The 25,347-nt window shown below is 42.5% G+C and overlaps 1 protein-coding gene and 1 long non-coding RNA gene across 2 annotated transcripts in view; one reads left to right on the top strand and one right to left on the bottom strand.

Moving 5' to 3' along the window:
- LOC309700353 (uncharacterized protein) overlaps positions 1–25,347 on the top strand; it is a 165,063-nt gene that overhangs the window by 100,830 nt on the left and 38,886 nt on the right. The gene's annotated exons all lie outside the window — the stretch shown is intronic.
- On the bottom strand, positions 10,258–10,867 carry LOC309702555. The gene is made up of 3 exons (XR_014275619.1): positions 10,733–10,867; positions 10,540–10,647; positions 10,258–10,462 (listed from the first exon to the last, which is right to left on the bottom strand). It is a non-coding gene; the product is annotated as an uncharacterized lncRNA (long non-coding RNA).

A 25,347-nucleotide genomic window follows, 5' to 3' on the forward strand; every position in this document is an offset into this window, starting at 1 on the left:
TCATAATACACAGAAAAATCAGAGTTATTACCTGTAATAAATGTGAAAGATTCCTGCAGTGATAACCAGGCAGGACTGAAACACATCCAAGCTGTCACCACGGTAACAGCACCGCCCATCCACAGGTGAGGGGAGGAGCAAAAAGAGGGACTTTGACCATTTTATACTAAAAACACTCAACTAATGTTTCTAATATGAAACAAATAAGCCCACATTAATGTGAGCGTTTATTAAATAATAATAATGATGATTTCCTCCTGATCTCATTTCCACAGCAGAGAAAACTGTGGTGTATATTGAGGTGGAGGGTGTGGTCTGTGGCTCAGGTGTAGAGTGAGGGTGGGGTGCACCACAGCAGCATGCTGGGACTGCTGAGGGTGGAGGAGGGAGTGATGATGACATCAGAGCTGCAGCACAGAGACCAGTGAACACACAGTCTGTTCATCTTTGCATAGATACAATATACAGCACAATATTGAATGACAGACACGCTGTGGGAGCTTCCACAGATACACTGACGTCAGCATCCAGAGTCCTCCTGCTGCTCCCCCCTCAGAGCCCCGTGATCAGCACCAACACATTCAGTTAGATGACAGAGTCCAGCTGCAGCTAGAATCAGCTCCCCTCTGTGAACAACAGCACAGCGTCAGTGTTTCACACTCAGTGAAAGGAGGAAACAGCAGAAGAACACCATGTGTGCTACGTTTCCCAGGACACACTACAAACTGCACAAATACAGAGCAGCACGTGGAAGGACCTGGAGCTGCATTTACAGAGCTGCAGACAGCGTGATGTCCTGTATGGACAGGTGGAAGGAACCAAGTCCTCAGCTGGAACACTCGTGTTTGTCCACAGACAGGAAACACAGCAGGAAACTTCCTCACAGAAGTGCAGCTCATGGATAACACACTTCCTGTCAGTCAGAATGAGGCTGCAGCCAAACACAGAAAGGTGTTTTTGTCCAGATGAGCCCAGAGAAGAAACACGAGTGTTCACAGACATCAGAAGCTCAGAGAGGTGAAACATGAGGTTGGAGTCCTCGTCAGCATCCAGAAGAGCTGCTGTGAAACCCTGAGTACTCATGACAGACTCTGATGGCACAAACACATCATGATTCAAACAGAAAGACAAACATGGAGCTCCTGATCCTCCTGCATGAGAACAAGCTGACATGAGCGCTGTGTCTGAGAGTGTCTCCCTGTCACAGTGACAATAACACAGCTGCTGCTCACAGTCATTAAACTGACCTGAGGTCAGCTGTGCTCCTTACATATGAACCATGTGACCTCACATCAGTGCTGTGGATGACTGTAGTCATAGAAGAGTAGAGCTGTAGCAGGTGGTGTGAGGAGGAGGTGGTGTATTCTAGTTAACGCAGTACTGAAACACTCCAGCAGAGGGCGCTGTTAAGTCCTTATTGTAACACAGTTACTGTGTGCAGTTAGACTTCATACATAATCTGCACTTATTTCCATCAGACATGCTGTCAGGAAATGATTGGTTTCTATTGATTCTACTTCCTGTTGACTCGTTTGATGACAGTGAAACAATCACAGCTGATTGTGTGATGATGTAAACTGTCACTGTTACATTCAGTGTGTGTGACATAATGTTAGTGCAGGCTGATAACAGCCTGGTTCTGTTAGAAACACATGAACGTGTCCATAGATCAGTGTGTGTTTAACATGAGAGCTTCAGCCCTGCTGATGTGTTAAATAAAGACATGCAGGAAAACTGATGAGACTCTGAAATAACTCTTTATATTTATAATGTAACTCTGCATCAAAAGAACAACAAAGGATCCCAGACAGGTTTCTGTGAACAAAGACCATTCTGATGTTTCTGTGTTTCTAACACTTTGACATTATTAGTAAACAGACTGCAGTGAGCAGCATTTATAAAGAGCTTCTATATAAAGATATGACAGCTGTTTGACAAGTTTATCACTCTGTGTTTGGACCTGATCAGTCCAGCTGTTTACTTGAAACATGTTCATTTACCTGTTCTGTTATATTCATGTTCTTGTCTCTGTTGAAAACACATTTTAATGTCCCTCAGATTTTTCTCCCAGATGAATAAATATAAAAATGACACAAACTGACTGCAGCTACTTTTTGTCCTTTCTGTCAAAAACCTTCATGTGACTCATGAGAGACACGTTTCAGCTGTTTGTGACAGATCAGAGGCCAACAAGTCATTTATAACACTTTCCATCATTGTTTAAAGTTCTCAGTGTTTCTGTGTTGCTGCGTATAGGATCTCCCAGCATCATCACTGTGCTGTCCAATCATTGTGTGCGAGGTTACCCTTATAGTGCGATGTGTGTTTGCACAAAGAGAAGCATGTGTGTCAAATATAAATAAGCACAGAACAGAAACAGCTGCTCGTTTCTTCTGTTTAGAGTCAAGTTAGTGTTTTGTGTCTTTGTTTGAGGCCTGATGTCGAGCAGAGGTGTGTGTAACTGCACTGCTCTGTTATATGTGTGAAGTGTGTGCTTCTCTTCAGCATCATCTTTGTCACTGCTGATTCCTTTGTGTCATCATGTGTTGAGAAGAGAGAACAGTTATAACGGAGGAGCAAAAGGAAGCCCTGAAATCTGCATCAACAAGGAAGTGTTGGCTCACCAGTGATCCCAGCAGAACCACTGGTTTGGCTCCAGTTGTTCTAGATTCAATGATGTTGTTGCTACAGATACATGTCAGCATCTTTATTGAATTTAATATGAAGCAGAAATGGTGTCATTAGGAGAAGAAGAGGAGAACAAGTCCGGCGAGGAGGCAGCAGCTCTTAAAGATGAAACAGCAGCTCAGCCCTGAGCTCAGAGAGCTGCACATGAAAAAGCTCCTCAAGCAGATCCTGTCAGAGGTTTGTCATCAACAGGAGGAACTGTTCACATCATAGGATGAAGATGCTGTCAGCTGGATGAAGAAGGTTATTTAATGCAAACGTTCACACTGAAGTCAAATTGTTGTCGTGTTGAACAGATTCATGTACTGATCGTCTCCAGAATGTTAGAAGAGCTTCAATGAATCATTAGAAACAACTTACAGCTGCACAGCTGTGTCAAACACATCTGTGTGTCATTGTGGGATTGTTGTGTTTCTACATGTGACACACGTCTAAAACATGCACACAATCTGAACACAAACAGGGACTCATGTGTTCCCACAGCCAGATGCTGAGAGCCATTTCCTTGTAGTCCTGTGTCTACATACATGAACCATTAGATGTTATTGGAATGATTGTCAGCTCTGATAGTTTCATGTGTGTTTAGCTGGACGCTGTTTGATCCTCGACATGTTTAAAGGTGTCCAGTCCTGAGACACTGGGGCTGGAAACAGCTGTGATGTCATTGGACTGTCACACAGACAGAAGTGCATGAAGTGAGCAGCCGAGGAGCCGCTGATGTTTTGGATTCAACAGCATTTGAAAGGTCGACACAGACACATTTGCACACAGAAAGCTGAATCTGTCATATGCCACAGTGAACTCACTGTTCAGTGTTTTTCAGGAAGCTTCTTAACTGCCTCTGCTGCCAAACAAGCAGCTGATGTCCTTGAGAAGAAGCTGAAGAAGTCTTCAACAACAAATACAGGATACCAAAATACCAAAAAGTTCTACTTTGGTTTCATCTGACCACATGACATTCTCCCAATCCTCTGCTGTATCATCCATGTGCTCTCTGGCAAACTTCAGACGGGCCTGGACATGCACTGGCTTCAGCAGCAGAACACGTCTGGCACTGCGGGATGTGATTCCCTGCCGTTGTAGTGTGTTACTGATGGTGACCTTTGTTACTTTGGTCCCAGCTCTCTGCAGGTCATTCACCAGGTCCCCCCGTGTGGTTCTGGGATCTTTGCTCACCGTTCTCATGATCATTTTGACCCCACGGGATGAGATCTTGCGTGGAGCCCCAGATCGAGGGAGATTATCAGTGGTCTTGTATGTCTTCCATTTTCTGATGATTGCTCCCACAGTTGGTTTTTTCACACCAAGCTGCTTGCCTATTGTAGATTCACTCTTCCCAGTCTGGTGCAGGTCTACAATACTTTAACTGGTGTCCTTCGAAAGCTCTTTGGTCTTGGCCATGGCGGAGTTTGGAGTCTGACTGTTTGAGGCTGTGGACAGGTGTCTTTTATACAGATGATGAGTTCAAACAGGTGCCATTCATACAGGTAACGAGTGGGGGACAGAAAAGCTTCTTACAGAAGACGTTACAGGTCTGTGAGAGCCAGAGATTTTCCATGTTTGAGGTGACCAAATACTTATTTGCCACCCTGATTTACGGATAAATTCTTTACAAATCCTACCATGTGGATTCATGGATTTTTTTTTCACATTCTGTCTCTCACAGTTGAAGTGTACCTCTGGTGCAAATTACTGACCTCTGTCATCATTTTAGGTGGGGGAACTTGCACAATCGGTGGCTGACTAAATACTTTTTTGCCCCACTGTGTATATGTATATATATATATATATATATATATATATATATATATATATATTTCTTTTTTTTCTTTTTTTTTTTACATACATAGTTTTTTGTTGCCTTATGGTTCCAAGCGCTGTCACCAATCTTTGCATTTTGTTATTATCTCATGACACTTGTTTAATCAGCTACCATCTCTCCTGTGGACTTTTTAATGTCTACAGTCTCAGACCAACACAGCCCTGCCCTTCCCATATTAGATTCTTGATGAATGTGTGTTGTTGTTATTCAGCCTGGTTCAATGTGCCCCTTTTTAACTTTGAGCACCCGCCCCTTTAAACCTCTCTGCACAGCCCTGCACTGAACTCACTATCTTCTCCCTCTAACAGCCTCCACATGTTCTCACTGTAATTTCCCCTCATGAATGAATTTATGCTGCACTAATGTGAATGTTTGCAGGGAAATCAAACGCATTTCACACGCAGTACTCGAGCTGACTTACCTTTGTTTGAATGACGACTTGTACGCGCTGACTCCACAGATAAGGTACGAAAAAAAAATTTTTTTTGATTTGGCATGAGCGATTTCCGGTCCTCACTCCAAGCCAGTTGGTGGCGGTAATGCACCACATGTTCTATCACAGCTGCGTCCGAGAGGACAGGAAACGTCTGTATGCGTCTGCAAACCAGGTAACTACACTCAGCTGAGCCTCTCTGCTAGTCGTTATTAGTTGGAGGGTTTTGCGTCACTTTCTCTCGGCTTGATAAAGGGCTGTATAGAAATCTCTGGTACGTAACACGTAACGTCATTTTTAGGGAGCGTCGCAGAGAAGTGAGGCTGTTTCTTTGTTTTTGTCGAGTTTTGATTGAAGACATGTTTCCAGTCCGTTTTTTACTCGTTTGTTTTTTCATTAATAACTTTACATTATCACAGAGAACAAGAAGGCGCTTTGTTTGTCACATTCACCTTATGTCTGTGAAGGTTCTCAGTCATCCAGGTCATCGTAGTCAAAGGAGCTTGCAAAGAAAAGCGTCTGGACTTCTTTAAGTTACTTGAAGACGTTTCACCTCTCATCCGAGAAGCTTCTTCAGTTCTAAGGTCAAATGGTGGAGAGTCCCAGATATAAGCCTAGTGGGAGTGACCCCCCACAGAGGGACAAAAGGACCCCCTGATGATCCTCTAATCACCTGAGCCAAGGTGTGAAACTGGGTGTGGGTCCCAATCAGCCAGAGTTTCGGGTGAGTTCATTGTGAAACCTGGCCCCACCTTATCATGCGAATTCCTGAGGTCAGATGGCCCAGGATGTGAGTGGGCGTTAAGGCGTCTGGGAAGGATCTCAAAACTGGATTATAGATGGCAGAGAGTTGGTGTCGTAAACCCCGCCTCTGTTCAAAGATGGTCGCTCACAGTGGACATAGATGCTTCTTTCACTCCTCTTTCAAACCATCTGTCCTCTCTGTCCAAAATGTGAACATTAGCATCCTCGAAAGAGTGTCCTTTATCCTTAAGATGCAGATGGACTGCTGAGTCTTGTCCTGTGGAGGTGGCTCTTCTATGTTGTGCCATGCGCTTGTGAAGTGGCAGCCACTTGGCAGCCACAGTGATAAATGGCTGAGATGGCTGCAGCTGTACGTGTGAGGTACCTACATGTTTCAAGATGAATTTGCAGAGATGTCATGTTTGGTGCTTACAGACATCACACTGCATTTTGTGATTTCGTAGCTATTGTGATATTTCGGAGCTTCCCATGATCACCGTGACAGTCATTCATTTTAACATAACCTTTCTATTCCTTTCAGGGATCCTCATTTTTTTGGTGAGGAAGATCAGCAGCTGTGTCGACAGGCAACAGGTAACGGCATGCTTTTCTGTTAGTACTGTAGACCTGGGTCTGGTGCTCTTTTTTTAGTTTAACACAGTATTTTCATTTGCCGAAGTGTAAAAAGCTTGTTCCAGGAGAAACAAACTTTAGTGAGTTCTGCAAAATGATTCCCACCATTGCACACTCTGTCAGCCTCCAGTGTGCCCTTTTTTTGTCCTTTAACTGAAGAAAGTCGGTAGTCAGAACATATGAGATAAGTGAGATCCTCATTTTGCCTGCTTATTTCAAGATACAACATTTTCACAAACTGCTGTAGGATAACCTTGCTATTTGTCTTTTCCAACACTTCTACATTCATCCATATTTCCTTGTCTGCTTCTTTCCAGGTGAAAAGTACCTGAAATGGGTGAAAGATTTTGTTTCCAAAAACAAAAGCATGTGCGTTCACCTGAAGAAGCCAAGTGGTGCTGACCTGTGGATAGAAGAGCTTGAGAACACCAAATACAACGGGGATGATGATGAAGTTAACGCCTGGGGAAAATTCTACCTTCCCGAGATTGTAAAAATGCAGGTTATTGGTGTGGTAAAGGGCACCTCATGTCCATGTGACGAGCTTGTGCTGATGACGCGTGAGGACAAAAAGCTGTACGGCTATGACGGAGAGGAGCTGCATCTGGTGGCTTCCAGTTTCCTGGAACTATGTGACAAAACGATAGAGTATCCAGCATCCAAGCGCTACTACAATGGAGAGGCCTTCAAAGATATGGTGAGAAGTTAGACTGCTAAGAATAAGACTGGGGATGCCTAGTGTTAGAGATCAATCACCTGAGCTTTTCTTTGTATTGTTGTGTGTTCTGTTTAGACTGAGGAGGACTGGAAAAAAGTTAAGATGAGTGATGTGGGGAGGAAACTGCAGGAAGAACATAAAAAGCTGGTAAATGAAACCCAGTCAGCGTTCGTCAGCCTAATATCATAGGTGGGTATTGGAGCTGAGTATCATCACTGATTTCTAGAACCTGTTCAATTCCAATTCACAAGGTCCCAATTAGATTCCATTTAATTCTTACTCAGAGAGTCAGAAACATTATAATTCTGATCATTTATCAGTACTGACACTTGTGAAACTTCATCAGAGGTGTGAGCATCACAGCAGATGCTTTTGTGACAAAGTAACTGAGGATAAAACACAAAACCATGAAGCAGATTTTCCTGGCCTAGCTTTTTACAGTAGATAACCTTAAAAATATTATTCTGCAGTAGAACAAAAGCAGACGAGAACCATGACTCAACAAATGTACATTGGCTGATGCTGCTGAAGTGATTCAGAGGTTTTAATAAGAGGTTTTAATAGAGACACAGCAGAGCATTTTGCAGTTTCACTTAATTTGAAAAAAATAAATAAAATTTGGTATTGAACAGCAGAAATGAGGCTGTCTTGTCGGAAGTCATTAAAAAAAATGGCTGTAAGCAACGGTAGACTGCTTCATAACAAGCAAGCGAATAATGCCAAAAACAGAGATTTGAGATGGGAAACGGTGTTCTTAAAGTACACTGAGAGAGGCAGAGAGCTGTGCTGTGTTCTTTTTCTGTGTGTGTTTTAATGGTGGTGGAAGCAAACCAGCAAAAGTAAGAGGGAATTCATGACAATGTTTATGTCAAGCGAAATGTGTCTTCTTTTGCTGCTGGTTTGGTTAGAGAGAGACAAAACGTGCAGCTTCAGGATCTGAGCAGCTTTCAGCACCAACGGCATCACAGCTCAGACTTGGATTCAGGATTAAGCCCTTTATGTTTGACTGTAGTGATTGTAGCTCTGTCCTTGTTATTAATCGCTTTAGTCAAACACAGCTATTGTTTGCTGGGATGTGTATATCCTTGACAGTTTGTATCTCAGAGTTATCAAAGACACTGTGGATAATCATCAAGAGATTGTTGTCCTCTTAATAATGACCTATTTGATTGTTTGTTTTTTCTTCTTCTTACAGATTCTGGTATTTGGCCAAAAGAGAGCTTCACAATTCTTGGCTTCACCTGTGGTAGAAAAATGACTAAAGTTATGCAACACTCTCTAAAATTAAAGCTATGCAACGCTTTAACATGAATGGCGAAGGAGTGCATCTCTTTCACTGTCTCTTCCTGTCCTCTTCTCAGTCTTTGTTGTGGCACCTCTGCTATGTGTTATAGAAAGCACTTGGAATCATGTTCAATACAAAAACACCAAACTCGTGGGATTGCCCTAGCAAGCAGTTGGTAAAAACTAATTAAAACTGATATATATCAGCTTCACTTTCTAGCTGCAAAAGCACGTTTCTGCAAAAGCATGCAGTTTCCTGTCAGCACTTTTTGGCACAGAGTGTACTCAGAGTTAGGCCTTTCTTATATAAAGCAATATAATCAGCATATAAACATTTAAGATGATAAATTTAAAGCTCAACAGTAACTGCTATAAATATTATAACTACACATGTAGTGCTTTTGCTTAAGTAAATTATAGTTGGGATCATAATAAGAAAACATGTGTTTTTATTTTCTGTGTACCCTGGGTACAGACCAGTATAAATATGGGATTCTTCCCAATAAATGCTGTCTGATAATGCTTCATATTGCATTAAACACTAGATATGTAAGCAAACAAACAAAAACCCATAGAAGCCAGTTTTAATTATTAAATGTGACAATTACATGGAGATGGAAAGTAAACATGCTTATACACGTCTCTGTGATTACAGAAAATCCACACAGATGCTGTCAGAGCAGAGAATCTTTGATTTATCAGAATGATGAATGCAAATGATTTCATGAAATCTCACTCTTGTTCTGGGTTGTAAAATTCACCTGTCCAGTTAAACCGAATCCTTTGCAACACGGTTCTAAGAAACCTACCAACCTCATCCTCAGCTCTCTGCCTGTTATCCTTTTCAGCTGAGTATTCATCCACATGTTTCAACTTCTCTCTCATTTTCAAGCAAATTGCTCAGGCTCTCAGCTTCAGCACAGTTACCATATGGCCACTCTCTGAGGTCTTCTGTGTTCAAGCCAAACAAATTCTTACATGATCTGCAAGGCTTCATTCTGGCACCATCACGGAGACAAAAAGCCTCACACCTGATATTTCCAGGTACTTCAATTGTTCCATCAAAGTAATCTTTCTGGACTGTGTTTGGATAATAGGTCATCACCGCACCAGATACATATTTATGCCATTTGCTAAGACAGGAGGCAGCAATCATAATTTTCCCAGCGTTAGGACCTTTGGTGGACATGGAGACTCCGCAGTACCTTTCTGATTTGTTGGTTTGGGATTTTTGAGAAATGCAGATGGTGGACGAGACGAAAGCTGTTTTTTTATTATTCTCTTCTAAGTCCAAGTCTGTGAGGAGATCTTGCAGACTCTGCTTTATTTGCTCTTCATTCTCTGAGTTATTTTGCAGGATGATCTGAAAACAGTTACAGATCTGGTCAAAGTGTTGCACCTGATTATATAGTTGTTTTTCATAGAAAGTTGATCAACATGTTTGTTTCGCTGCTTGACTTATTTAACTATGCAGGACCATTGGATGCTTTTGGTTTAGACATTTTAAGATAGGGGGTGAAACAAGTCACAAAAATCTATTTAATTTTAAATCAATAAGCAAAAATCCATCTTTGTTCTCACTAATTTATAATTAAATTTGCTAATTGACCTTTTTTTTTCTATTTTGCTATGCCGGGCTGTCAAAACACGCTGAATTTAGAGTCTTTGAGCTTAACAGATCCAGCAGCTACACAGTGACAGCATCATATACGCCTTGAAGACTGTAAGCATCTCCAATAATGAGTCTGTTAGACATTATTTAGAACTAACAAATTCTGAAGCAAGTCTCCAGCTCTCCTGCAGTCTCTGTGTTTGGTGGAGAAGTATAGCTAGAAGCATATGTTGAAGTATAAGGTACAGTATGGATTTTCTTTGGATTTCTCAGTAAAAAAGCACTTTGCATTATACTTTCCTAAAAACTGGAAGTTTGTCAGATTGACTGAAAATGTGAGAAGAGTTATCTTACCATGTCGAGCACACAGGAGAAGGGACTTCGCCTGGGAAGCTGAGTCGAATACAACTTTAAAGGCCTGGGATATCTTCTCATTAAAGAACCCAAAACAAAAGGATTAGGGAAGATTTCTTCTGGAGAAAAGGGGATGTTGTTGATTTTGCCCAGAAACAACATGCTGTGAAGGATCTGTTGAGTGAAAACATATTTGCTTATTGTTAGTAGTGATAAACAGGACTGTCTTAAAAGTGTCAAAGGTAACACACCTCATCCACCAAGTGTTGACTTCCCGGAGTCATGTAAGAGCCCCGAACCATCCTCTTGGTAATCTTGTAGGCATTAGTTTTGAACCTCCTTTGAGAAATTGTTGTCTTCTAAAATGATAATGATCGAGCAGTTAGGGATTTAAAGACACAGGAGATCTGATAACTTTGGCTACAGCAGAGTCTGCAGACATACCTATTTTGCTCTTGGTCGGCCTATTTTAAACATGAGAGAAAACATAGTTAGTGAAATGTTGATAACATACAATGACTATCATTGGTGGCTGAAAAGATGCCAGGTAACATGATTATTGTTATGTGTTGCCTTGAATTCGGCTATGCTGTCTGTTAGACAGTTGTTTTCCTTTATTGTTGTTTTTGTATTGTTTGTAGCGAACGCTACTGGACTGTATAGATTAAGCTACGTAGCCAAGATAATTAATAATTTAACTGTTGTACATTGGTTGATGATGATTTGCATTGTTACATAGGCTTGCAGAAAAATATATTTGTTTACCGGTAAACTGAATCGAACTTGATGTGCTAATGGACGTTTTTCTGACCTACAGGTCAGGTTTTGTTCCCTCCCTTTGAATTAATCTTCTTCATATTGAAGTGGCGAGCCGGTAGGACCATTCTTTGTTTCCCCTCTTTCCCCCACTTAGCCGTCTTTGGATTACGGACATATTTCCCCATTTGTATGAAGCTGGACTCTAAGGAGGAATACCTTAAAAGTGAACTTTAAAAAGAAGAGGACCAAAAAGGACTTTTGCACAGAAAGATCACAGCATTGATTTATTATTTAATTGTGGGCATTTATGTTGTGTGTTGTGTTAATTATTTTGTTCCATTTCCCCTTTCCTCCATTTATTCAATATATTTTTGGTACAAGATATTGCAGTCTTTGGTCTCATCATTCACACCATCTAGGCTCCATAAAGAACTATTTCTTCTGCGCATCAGTCAGTAAACTCATCCATTGAAATAAACTAGTCCTTAAATAACTTTGAGTTACACAGTGGCAAATGTAATAAAGAAAGACACAGGGCCACCTGAAATCTGTCGTCCTATCTGATTCAAAACCAACATGTAGGAGAATCTGGAATCTTTGATTTTGAGTTAAAAATAAAATATGGGTAAAATGCAGAAATGTTTTTACTAACATGTACTAACAGAGACTTGGAGGAGAGAGACCTAATGTTTAATAATCCACATTTCACTGCTTTACTCTTTGGTTCAGATGTGGATACTGTATTGTTCTTTCTTTGTGATTGTTTATGTTTAAGTTGTTTGTTGCTGGTTTTTAGTTTGTTTTTTGTCTGTTTGGGAGCTGACACAGTCTCTATGGAGATGGGTTTTTGGGGGGTAGCAGGAGGAGAGAAGCTGCAGAGAGGCGTGTAAGACTGCAACTCTGCTTCCTGGTCCCAACTCTGGATAGTCATATTTTGGGGGGTTTAATAAACTACTACTGCATGATGTAAAGCTGAAGTATTACACAGCTTTATGAACCTCCTGTTATCCTGGTAGACGAGTACAGCAATAAATCTTTTACTTGAACATCTTCTGGCTCCAATAAGCTTTGAAATGTGACCATGAAGTCAGAGACACACTGACTGAAACCCACAGCTGTGACTGTGGATCACATCCACACACAGTGTAGCTGCTGTCTCTGTGTGAGGTCTGTGTATATATGTACATATTTATGCTTATATTCATATTCTCTTATTCCCCTTTATTTGATATCCTAATTCTGTGCTGTGTAAAGATTTGTCGGTGTTCTGCTGCTACAAACTGGATTTCCTGGAGGATAAACATGAGGGATTCATAAAGTTCTATCTCTCTGTTAAAATCCCCCAAAATAAATGAAATGTGAATTTCAGGCAGACGTGTTTTTAAAAGAGTCTCTTTAATGGAAAAATGTGTTTTTAAAACCAGCCAATAGGAGCGTCTGTGGATATCAGCTGAGGCTGAACGCAGGAACACCATCACATATAAATACACAGAATTAAATCACTAGATAAAAGACGTCATCAAATAAGGATCGAATCAACATGTCAGAGGTCAAAGGTCAGTCAGAAGAGGTGTGGTTAAACACTGGCAGTGCAGCGACCTAATGCAGTTTGGTTACCGCCACGGGAAAAGCCCCGCCCCCTCTGAGCCTCCGCTGTGTCCTCAGCACATCCAGGAGCAGCAGGTCAGAGGGGGCGGGGCCATGTCAGGACTTATTTTAAGTAAAATTTAAAGTGGAGCGACGGCAGGAGTCACACAGCAGTAACCAGCTCTGTCTGCCAGGGTCAAAGGTCAAACAAGTCCTGCAGCTGACCCACACACAGACTTACACTGATCCACAGAGAGTGATGAATCCACACATCACTCGGCTGGAGGAAGCTGGGTTTTGTTAGATTATAATATTATTTTATGCCATGTTATGCCCCTAATTAAAGATTGTGAATTATTATGTAGTTTTAGTTTGCATTATTCTCCTGAATTAGAAGAAGCTGATAACTATTGCATTAGTTCAACTGATGTGCATTATATTAAACTGCTGACTTATTGTGAATGAATGATATTGTTTTATGATGCATTATACTGCTGAGTTATAAGAAATACTGTTTGCAGAAAGTCATCGCCTTATTTGTCTGATTAGAAGAGAACATGCTGGAGTTTTCTGCCCCATCTCAGCAGGAGCAGATAAACAGGGAGCCAAGGTCGTAGCTTAGGCGCTGTGTGAGAGAAAGCATGTGAATGTTTAGGCTTTTATGATAAGGTGGGGGCACCAGAGGCTATAAGAGTTTGAGCAATGCTCCACCATTTTGAGATCAGAGGCTGTCTGCATCAGTGTCCATCTCCCACGTGTGTGATCATTAAAATCATCGTTTGACTCAACCCGACCGGACCAGTGTTGTTATTGTGGTTTTTCTCTTGTCTCCATCCCCAATATTTTGAACTCGTAACATTTTCCACACCGTCCAATCAGAAACTAGTGTTGACGCTGAGACCCGTCTCTGTAACAGGAAGTCCATGAACAGGCAGACCCTCTGCAGCAGGCTGACCTGTGACCTCTGAGACAGAGGGAGGAGTTTGTGTCAGCAGGGGGCGCTGCAGCATCGCCTGAGAGCTTTAAGAACAACAGCAATAAACAGGAAGTGAAAGTCACACTTCTGTTGGTGTGCGTTATCAGCAGACCCCACCCTCTGCAGGAAGCTGAGATAAGAAGCAGCCAATCACAGAGCAGAGAGCATGTGACTTCCTGTTCCTGCTGTTACTGTGACAACAGCTCCTGGGACAGAGCGCAGCTTTCTAAAGAGGAAAGATGCTGCTGTCACCCCCGGGTGTCATGTGACCCACCTGATGTACCGATTTAAGACTGTAAGAACAATAATAACAACATGTTTTAGTCAGGTGATCCATGCAGAGCAGATCCATGTGACCAAACACAGCTGGATCACATGTTTCCTCTCCTGGAAACAGAAAGCCTTCATGTATAAAGGCTCATGTACCCACTGAGCCCTGCTCTCAGATCTGTGAGGCTTTAACAAACAACAGTTTAAAGTCATGTTTAGCATCTTCTGTCAGTGTGGAAGGTCACACACTTTCCTGAGTGTTGAACCCTGAACTACTAGCTGTTCATGTCAGCCTGGACATAAATACAGACCTGCCTGCTGTCATAGACCCCAGCACTCACATGTTACTTATAAGTGACTCATATGTATGCATGTATATATTGTGTATATTGTGCTATTTCTTACTTAGTGTGTTGTGTCTTTGTTCCTGTTTGTGCTGCAGCACTGTAACCTAAATAATTTCCCCTGGGGATCAAAAAAGTATTCTGATTGTGATTAAATGAAAGCAGTCAGAGCAGAGGACGGTGATGTAAGGAATGGGATTTTAATCAGCCAGTCTCCTTTAACTCTCAGCATCACAAAGTAATGTGGTAACATCTGGACTGATGTGTTTACTGTCAGCTAGTTTAAATGCTGTAGGCTGCAGCCGTTGCTCTAACACTATAACTGTAACAGGGCTCAGTGCAGCTTCTAACAGTCTGAGCTGCTTCAGGCTTTATTTGTGAGGAGCACAGCAGCTTACAAACACGTGGCTGGGCCTGGACCCAAAGGAGTGTTTGTTAAAGCCTGCAGTGAATCCAGCAGCAGAATGATGGAAATGCAACACAGCAATGATGAAGAGGAGCAGCATTAAAGCCAAAGTCTAGTTCATACAGTTAGGTCCATAAATCAAATAAGGGAAAATAAAATGTTGTTGGATGCACCTGTCTGCACCCTTAATGCTCTCTGGTCACTATGGTAACGCGTAAACATTTCTTTCAAAATAAGACACACGACTACAACACAGGAAAAGACCCAGGGAAACGAAGTTAACGATAAAAACCCTGAAAACCATTGTTGGATTTATATTTTATCATTGTCATTGTTATTGGGGAATATCTAACCATATATGCTTAGAGGTGTAGAACCAATTGTGTAATGATAGTAGTCTTTAAAGACTTTGTGTGACTCCAGAGTGCTCTGGCATTCACACCCACGTCCTGGGATCATGGGAGAGGTGCTACCTTCTTATTGTTTTGTGGTAGGATGTCTGTTTTAGTCTAAGTGCCTTTTGTTTAGATGAACTGCTGGACTTCCAGACCAGCAGGTTTAGGGAAGTCGTTTATGGGGTCACACTCTGACTCCACACACACACACACACACACACACACACACACACACACACACACACACACACACACACACACACACACCTACATAACATACAGACTGGTACCTTTGTTCACGTGTATGTTAATGAACCTATGTATGTTCATGTAACCTCAATAAAAGAACAGTGTTACGAGGGAACGGACGAGAGCGACTGTGGTCAAGCGAAGGAACGGCGTTGGTCCAGGTCTCTCCCGTGCACGAGAAACATAAAGAACTACTCGTGTCTTGCTTTGCTGTGTAGCTGGATTGAACGATCCAGCGAACAGGTTTATGCTACAAACCTATCAACCATCAATTTCACACCGAGCCTCGACTCTCACGGCCCGGTACCAAACGACTCACGGACCGGTCCGTGACCCGGGGGTTGGGAACCGCTGAGTTTACGCATGAGTAGTTCAGGGCTGCACGTCATTTTCATTGTTAATATCTTTGTGAAAAGCACATTGATGTGAAAATCTTCATGAGAGTCAGAGGCCCTACAACACGATTAAAGATTCATTCAAAAGAAAATCACAAGTTATTATCATCTTCAGAACATTTCATTAAACATTAGAGACAGACTGCTGAGTACATCTCATCTCTATCCAAACAACCTACAGTCCACAAACACATCATGAACCAGTGCTCTGGGCTGTGGTCTGTCCCTAGTTACATGGATCAGCTGGTTCCCTGCAGGTGACTGCTGCTGTGGTTTGGAGCGGATGAATAAAACTGAACTGAATCAGGTGTCCAGTTACTTTTGGTCCCTTTAAACCAGGCTGTCACATGTTCAGGATGTGAAACTCCTCCTCCTCCGTGAAAACGGGTGTGGGTCTCAATCAGCCAAGGTCTTGGGTGAACCCATTGTGAGATCTAGCCCCACGCTATCATGTGATTTCCTGTGATCAAATGTCCCAGGATGTGAGTGGGCGTTAAGACGTCCATGTCCCTCTTCAAGCAACTTAAAGAAGTCCAGACGCTTTTCTTTCCAAGCTCCTTCAACAACATCATTCATAGAACAACTTCCAGCTTCTTTTGCTCGGCTACAGTTTGGATGGATTTGCATTTAAAGATGCAACAAGACTAAAATGGTTAGGGTCAGGAGGTCAAAGGTCAGGGCTCCTGTGGGTCTGAGGGCGGCCTCACGCTGGAGAAGGATGAAGGAGTCTGACCTGAGCCAGTGTTTGACATGAACACATCAGCACTGCTGTCAGTGAGCCTAACGACAGCCGTTAGCATCATTTCAGTGTTTCAGTCATAAAAACACTTCCTGTCACTGTGGTGGTTACAGTGACATCATGCAGTTTGTGCTTTGACCTCCAGAGGGCGACAAATCAGCACAGACAGAGAGCTCCATTCAAACTTTGCTGCCATCAGGAATAATTCTTCAAATATAATCATCAGTGTTTGAGCAGCTATGATATCAGGGACAATCTAGACATGTGTGACAATACTGAACATGTCACATGACACACCTCAAACATCATGTGATCCACTCTCAGTCTGCACTTTCATTCATGACTTCAACAGGTTGAAATGAGCTTTGAAGAAACATCAGGTCAGTGCTGAAACATTTAAACGCTGCAGGAAGAACAACAACAAAGTGATGACGGATGTTTGTGCTTCAAACAGGAAAACCAGCAGAAATAAATCACAGCCTTCCAGAGGTTTGGAGTTTCCCAGGTGCACTGGAACGCAGCACAGTGTTCCAATGCTCGTTATTGTCCTCAAACGTCTCTTTGGGTGTTTCCTTCCTGCTCAAAGTTTACTGTCACTTCCTGAACTTCGTGGAGTGGAGCTTGTTGTTGGTGTGTGAAGAAACTGTAAGTTTGCTTTGTTTCCTCCTTTAACAGTTTGTCTTTAGGAACTTTACTGTTTGTTCAGCTCGTGTTTGATTTCTTCACACAACAAACTGTGTGTGTTTGTATTTCCGGTCTCTCCATTAAAGTCAGTGTGTAATGTTTCCTGGCTAACATCAGCTGTGTGCAGCTTAGTTCAGCACAAATCTGCCGCTCCATAGTTCACGGTAACGGACTCACAGTGTGTCCGCCACTCTGAGCTACGTTCGTGTTTGTGTACTTGTAGTTTGTACTTTGTGAGTTCACTCAGAGCCCACAGAGGACGCAGCGTACGTGATGACGTCACAGCCCTTTACCTCCTTTACTGTCACTGTGATTAATATTTACACAGGAGACACCTGACAGCATGTTAATGCTAAGCTAACGCTAAGCTAACGCTAAGCTAACCTAGAACCCAGAGTGAGGTTAAAGCTGAGTAAACACTGACCCCAGACCAGGGCCCTATTTCAGGAAGCCGGTTTAGTGCAAACTCTGACTAAGTATACCCTGAGTTAACGAAAACTCTGGTTTTTCGGTTCCACAAAGCGAGTTCAGCTGAAGCCTGAGTGAGTCACTATGACGACACACTCCGTGAAGCTAACCTGCCCCCTAGCAGGTTTACTACAACTAACCCTGACTGTCCCCGCCTCTTTGTCGGAAACCTGACAGCAGGAAGTGTCAGACATGGCGTGTCCCTTCCTTGAAGAGCCAGTAGATCTTGAAGCCCAAATTCTCCGCAGAGCTCTCCGCTGGGAGAGAGTGATTAAATTCAAATTCAAATTCAAATTCAAATTCAAATTTTATTTGTCACGTACACAGTCATACACAGTACGATATGTAGTGAAATGCTTGGACAACTGCTCGTGACCTAAAGAAAACAAAAAAGGAAAGGCTATGAATAAGATAGGAAATAAATATGAAAAATTAAAAAGGGTAAATTTAACTAGGAAGGAATAAAATATAAATTAAGGTTAAAAATGAAATAACTGTACAACACAAATTAGAATGAAGGGTAAATTTAACTGGGAAGAATAAGATAAAATATATAAATTAAAGTTGAAAATAAAATAACTGTACAACAAAATACACAATACACAATATAGAACTATATAAGAATGTATGAAGAAATCTAAATATAAATAAATATATACACAATAACAGCAGCTGTACAAGTATTAACTGGAAATGAAGAATATAGTGACCAGTGTTGTGCAAAAACAATGTCCAGAAAGTCCAGTGTGTGTGTAAGAACCATATGTGTGGGTCAGTACTGTGTGGTGGTGTGATTGAGAGACCGTATTGCCTGCGGGAAGAAGCTCCTCCTCAGTCTCTCTGTGTTGGTCTTCAGGGAGCGGAATCGCTTTCCTGACCTCAACAGAGAGAACTGTCTGTTGTTGGGATGGCTGAGGTCCTTCACCATCTTCCTGGCCTTGGTCCAGCACCGCCTGCTGTAGACTGAGTGCAGGTCAGGGAGCTCGGAGCGGATGGTGCGCTCAGCTGACCGCACAACCCTCTGTAGAGCTCGTCTGTCCTGCATGGTGCTGTTCCCGAACCAGGTTAAGATGTTTCCCGCCAGGATGCTCTCTATGGTGCACGAGTAAAAGTTCCTGAGCACCTTGGAGGGCAGTTGGAAGTCTCTCAAGCGTCTGAGGTGGTAGAGACGCTGTCGGGCCTTTTTCACCACGGTGTTGATGTGACAGGACCATGACAGGTCCTGCGTGATGTGAACTCCGAGGTATTTGAAGCTGTCCACTCTCTCCACTGGGCACTCGTTGATGACGGAGCGTATGGACATTAGAGCGCGTATGGACATTTTATCATTACCTGATGATTTCCTGTGCGAACGTTACCGTTTCTCAGCACAATCAATAAGTTATTTGGATAACATCCTCAGGCCATATATTGCGCATGTGACACATCGCGGACATGCGCTCAGTCCATTACATATTCTTTGTACCGCACTCCGTTTCTTTGCAAACGGGAGCTTTCTGTACAATATTGGTGACGCTGAGCACGTTTCCAAGGCTACCGTCTGTCGGGCAGTCAGGAATGTCACAGTTGCACTGAAACGTCTCCTGCACTCGTCTGTGGTGTTCCCCGGTCACAGACCCACAAGATTTATCAAAGAGGGATTCCACAAAATTGCAGGTATCAGGATGAACAAAACTCAATGCATGATGTGGTGATACGTGAACTACCACTCAAATGGTACATAAATTTCCAGGGTTCCCAGGCGTGATTGGCTGTATAGATGGCACCCACATTCCAATCATTGCACCCTCAGCAAATGAAGGAGACTATGTGAACAGGAAGTCCTTCCACAGCATCAATGTACAGGTACATAATTCCCTGTAGCATTTCACACCAACAAGTGATGGCATCATGGTAATGGATGCTAATATGTGTTCTCTGCACTGTGTAGATCATATGTGATGCTGCCAACATCATCACAAATGTGGAAGCCAAGTGGCCAGGCTCTGTACATGACTCACGAATCTTCCGGGAATGTACACTGAGCACCAAATTTGGACATGGTGGGTCGAAGTAACTGTGAAATATACAGAGACCAATTGCCACAGGGACGTTTGCACTGACATGTATTCTTCTGTCCTAGGAGAGTTCACTGGCCACCTGCTTGGTGATAGGGGGTACCCATGTCTACCCTATTTGCTCACCCCTTACCCTGACCCTGAACCGGGCCCACAGCAGCGTTATAATCTGGCCCATTGCAGGACACGGGCCAGAGTTGAAATGACCATCGGAATGCTCAAGGCCCGGTTCCAGTGCCTTCGTAGACTCAGGGTCACCCCAGAAAGGGCATGTGACATCATTGTGGCATGTGTGATCCTACACAACATTGCCACAATTAGAGGTGAACAGTGTCCAGCTGAACCAGACATCAGCAGTGATCCACACGATGAACATCCTGACCCACCCATGAACGTACAGGATGGAAGAGCAGTCAGAGACACCATATGCCACAACCATTTCCTGTGACCCGTCACCCCAACATGTTACAAGACAAATACACAGATACTGTGGTCAACTGGCTTTATTGGTCACCCTGTATGTCCTGTACACAAAGTATAAATGCGTATATTAGTATGTTGTACAAACACTGACATGATTCGTCCATCTATGATCACTCCACCCACCCTTAACTGTTGTTCCAGCAGTACAATCTCCAGCTTCGACTTTTGGATCTGCAGCTGGAGGTGCACCATTTCCATGTCGCACTTCTGTATCTTCCTGGCCAGATATGTCTTATACAGCTGCTTTACAGGGAGCTATTGCAACAAAGGACATAGCATTGGCATCCATAGTACATGCCTACTTAGGTTGGTTGTAAATCAGTGCTGAACAACCCACTGTGGAAAGGTTTGTTGTAGGAGTGGCTGGACCCTCTTCCTCTTCATTTCCAGCATCACTCTGCCAGGGACATAGTAAGTCCATGGTGTCATCATAGTACCACATTGTAGTCAGTTGTTATATTTTCCACTGTACGCTGTATACCTCATAGTGTGGCTCTGTTGCGGCCTCCTCTGTAGCAGCTGTCACTGTTTCGTCATCATATGCCTGTGGTGGAGACATTTAACAACATTGCTGTTCTACTGTTGACACATGTAGTCTGTGGAGTATTACGAGTACTCACAACTGCATGTCGGTCTGGCTCAACAGGGGGCTGCACCAGATGCAGTACACCATCACCATCAACTGGAAGTATATGGGGTTCATACAGGTCACTCATGACTTATGTGGGCGCAAATGGCAATTACCAGACATACCAATCACCATACACCTCATTGTCAGTATGCTCTCGGAGACAACCGACACTGAGGGAAGGCAAAATCAGTAGGTGTTAGGGTGGAAACGCTTTTATGAGCTTTATGTTGCATTAAGGTATATGTTCATATGTTACTCTTATTGGGAAAAGTACGAAATGTACTACTCGCTCTGTCTCTGGGAACAGGGAGCTCACCCTGTGAGAGGTTAACACACACACACACATGTATGCAAAATTAAAGGACACTGCTATGCTCTTAATAGGCCCTAAAAAAATGCACCCTCTAAAGGCCCTAGTGGACCAAAACGTCCACCCCCCAAATAGTGCAATAAAAAGATTATATATTCATATTTTATTCCACTTTAAATTGGTCAGTCTTTTAAAACTACTTCTCCCTGAAATATTCATATAAAGTTTTAATTATATTTTCGTTGTTTTAACCCTTTAAATCCCAGTTTTATTACATGAGCGCACTGTTTTTTTTTGCCCCAAAAAACAAAAAACTTGAATATTTTCCAAAAAAAACATTTGAGGTAATATTCAATTGTTATTATAATTAGGCCTTTAGATGGTCCAAAGATTGGCACCAACATTAATTTCGATCTACTTTTATTTTTTTTGCAGGAGCACATTAAAAAAAATGCATCCACCTTTAAGCCTATGTCCATTCCCCAAAAAGTGCAATAAAAATATTAAATATTAATTTATTTTTTTCACTTTAAATTGGTCAGTCTTTTAAAAATACTTCTCCCTGAAATATTCATATAAAGTTTTAATTATATTTTCGTTGTTTTAACCCTTTAAATCCCAGTTGTATTACATGAGCGCACTGTTTTTTTAGCCCCAAAAAACAAAAAAACTAAATATTTTCCAAAAAAAACATTTGAAGTAATATTTGATTGTTATTATAATTAGGCCTTTAGATGGTCCAAAGATTGGCACCAAAATTAATTTCGATCCACTTTTAATTTTTTTTGCAGGAGCAGAAAATGGTCTCCAGGCGGCCAATGCTGCTCCTCTAGGCCGAAAGAAGTGCCTCTTCCCGGGGTAAGTCGCGACGATCACCGGGGCATGTTGCGTGGGACTCCTTTCTCCAGCACACACGTGCGATACCACGTGACAACAAATGAATTTTGAAATAAAATTATACCAAACTTTTTTTTGGAGAATTTGGCTATATTCAGTTCAACACAGTGCAAATGGCTTGGAATTGAAAAATGCAAAAGCCACAAAAGGTCCCCAGGGCCTTTCAGGTGTGTGAGAGGTTAACACACACACACACATGTATGCAAAATTAAAGGACACTGCTATGCTCTTAATAAAGACGTAACACTGCAGCTCGGTGTGTGTGAGTCTCTCCCTGGGCCCTCACCCATGCAGCACGTTAACAGTTTCCAAGTGTCTCAGTGTTGTTTATTCACCTGACTGTTTGATAACTGTCATTCTCTGACAGTAGGACAATAACTTCACTACGACATAGTTCATTTTGGTCAAGGTGACTGTGCAGAATGGATGTATGCACGCCATGTATTGTTTTGGATTTACCCCTTATGTAGGCACTTGTGTCTTGTGGGGTTATTGACTCAGAGGATGTCCCCGCAGAGATGCCTTCAGCCACAGGGCGCCCACTGTTTTGGCTGAGGGCCAACTGCTCAGCCTCTGTGAGTGGTGGTGGTGGAGGACCCCCACCTGTTTTTCGGGCCTCCGCTTTTTTTCTGTTGGCTATAACGGGCCACATTTGAGCATACAGAGTAAGCAAATATGTACTTGTGATGTGCTCAGATAATTTCAATATGTGCTTACAGGAGGTATATTACTGTAGCCTCTAACTGCAATTGATTTACATCGGACAAACAGACCAAGCACTATGGCTCATAATACAATTACACCTTACCTGTTTGGACTATATTTTTATATTTCATTTTTACTTGCTGCCAGGCACGTTTGGGGCCTGTTGGGTTGCACCTGCGCTCACATCACATCACAACATAAAATGTATGACATAGGCAATGAAATGACATATACTGAGATGACGTGTTAAATGGGTGGTGATCCCTAGATCAATGTTTAGATTAACACTCACGCATTGACTCTGTCGGTTATGTTTTGCCATGCATGCTCCCTTTCCTTTGCAGCTGCGGCTGTGTTACTTTTTTAATGCATGATGTGCATGCTGTCGGCATATGCTGCCATCAGAATTTCCGCCTCAAGCGCTGTGAAATACATTGACCGCGCCTTCTTTCCCTCCGTCTCCATGGTGACTCGCTTAATCTGTGCTCCACTAATCAGGGCTTTATGTATCCTCGTGCGCGCGCTTGACTTGGGGTTGTAGCAACTCCGCGTTGATTGAACTACTTGTTATCAGCCTTTCTGAAACCGAATATTCCGAGTTGGACAGTTCGGGGTTACTCAACCCTGAGTATCGTTTTTCACTCTGAGTTTTCTAAACCGGCTTCCTGAAATAGGGCCCAGCACCGTGATTTGATTTTGATTTTATTGATTAGCATTCAAATATCTCAGTGAAAACAGAACAAAAATCTACCATAAAGCAAGAAAGCATGATACAAGGCTAATCAAAAGGTATTGGCTGAAGCATTTGCTTATTACGCCAACCCTTTTCACAAAATATCTTGTTTTTTGGTTTTGTTTTTTTTTTTTGCTCTTTTCATTCTTGATTTATATATTTTTCTAATACTCTATTTTTAAACATGTTTTTAAACAAGGAAAATGAACCACACCTTTTTAAATCACTGTCAGACCTCGTGTAACCACACCAGCCCAGGACCTCCACATCCAGCAGGTTCACCTCCAAGATCGTCTGAGACCAGCCACCCAGACAGCTGCTGGAACAATTGGTTTGCACAACCAAACAATTTCTGCACAAACTGTCAGAAACCGTCTCAGGGACGCTCAACTGCATGCCCGTCGTCCTCATCGGGGTCTTGACCTGACTCCAGCTCATCGCCGTAACAGACTTGTGTGGGCAAATGCTCACATTCGATGGCGTCTGGCACGTTGGAGAGGTGTGCGCTTCACGGATGAATCATGGTTCACATTGTTCAGGGCAGATGGCAGCTGAGAATGTCCCAGTTCTTGCATGGCCAGCATACTCACCGGACATGTCACCCATTGAGCATGTTTGGGATGTGCTTGACCGGCGTATACGACAGCGTGTACCAGTTCCCACGAATATCCAACAACCTCGCACAGCCATTGAAGTGGAGTGGACCAACATTCCACAGGCCACAATTGACAATCTGATAGACTCCATGCGACGATGTGTTGCACTGCATGAGGCAAATGGTGGTCACACCAGATACTGACCGGTTCTGGGTCCCCAGACCCCCAATAGCGCAAAAAACTGCACATTCCAGGGTGGCCTTTTGTTGTGGGCAGTCTGAGGTACACCTGTGCACTACTCATGATGTCAGATCAGCATCCTGATGTGGCACACCTGTGAGGTGGGATGGATTATCTCAATATGGCAGATGTGCCCACTACCACACATTTGGACTGATTTGTGACCACTGTTTGGGACGGATGGTTATATTGTGTATCTGGAATGAATTTTAGGTCTCTACTTCCATCCTATGGGGAATGGGAGCAGTAACAAAGGTGTTGCGTTTATATTTTTGTTGAGTGTATATGGAAGCAACAGAATACAATAAAGTGTGTATAATGATTTTTTGTTCAGGACATGCTTTGTTTTATAGAGAATAGCAATGTTTTTGACATTTTTGTTTTCACAATGATAAAGTGAGCTGCTGCTGCTGAACTTGAACAGGTAACAAAGTGATGAGCAGTCAGGCTGCAGGTTTCTACCTGTTCATGTTTCTACAGTAGAATCACTTTTAAGTGTCTTTGTGCTGTTTCATCTTTGATTTGTGTTCATAAACACTCAGAGAAACATCACGTGACCTCATCAGGATCTGTGTTGGTGTGTGGGGCTGTACCTCAGCTTTATGTTGTTACATGCTCATTTGTTCATTTTACACAGTAACATCAAAGTAATGTTATGAGGAGTAATGAAGTAACGTACTCCATTACTTTTAATTAAAGTGTTCTGTGTAATATGTGTAATAATGACTGTTTTGAGTAATGACCAACACTGATCACAACAAAGAGGAAATGCCTCCAACATGCACAAACATTTGAGCCACAACATGCAGTTAATGTGCACAAATGTCTTTGATATGCTGCTCAGTGATGGTGGTGACTGTCAGAGCAGAGCTACTGAGAATCAATAAGTAATATCAATGATGGGATCAGAATCACTAAATTCTTCTCATCCCTGTCAGTATCATACATGTGCTGTATAATGTGATAAATGTAGAGGTGCTGGCTGTTCTCTCACTCTGCTGTTTAGCTGTAAAGGACGCCTCCCTGCCTTTGTCTCATTCATGACCTTTAATAGTCTCTTCTAACATGCAGAGATCTGTATGATCTGTTTCATAGAGTCTAACCAGCCTGTACAGGTAACAACAACAGTCACTGC

This window comes from Aulonocara stuartgranti, assembly GCF_965226115.1.
Source record: "Aulonocara stuartgranti genome assembly, chromosome: 3".
Classification (NCBI taxonomy): Eukaryota; Metazoa; Chordata; class Actinopteri; order Cichliformes; family Cichlidae; genus Aulonocara; species Aulonocara stuartgranti.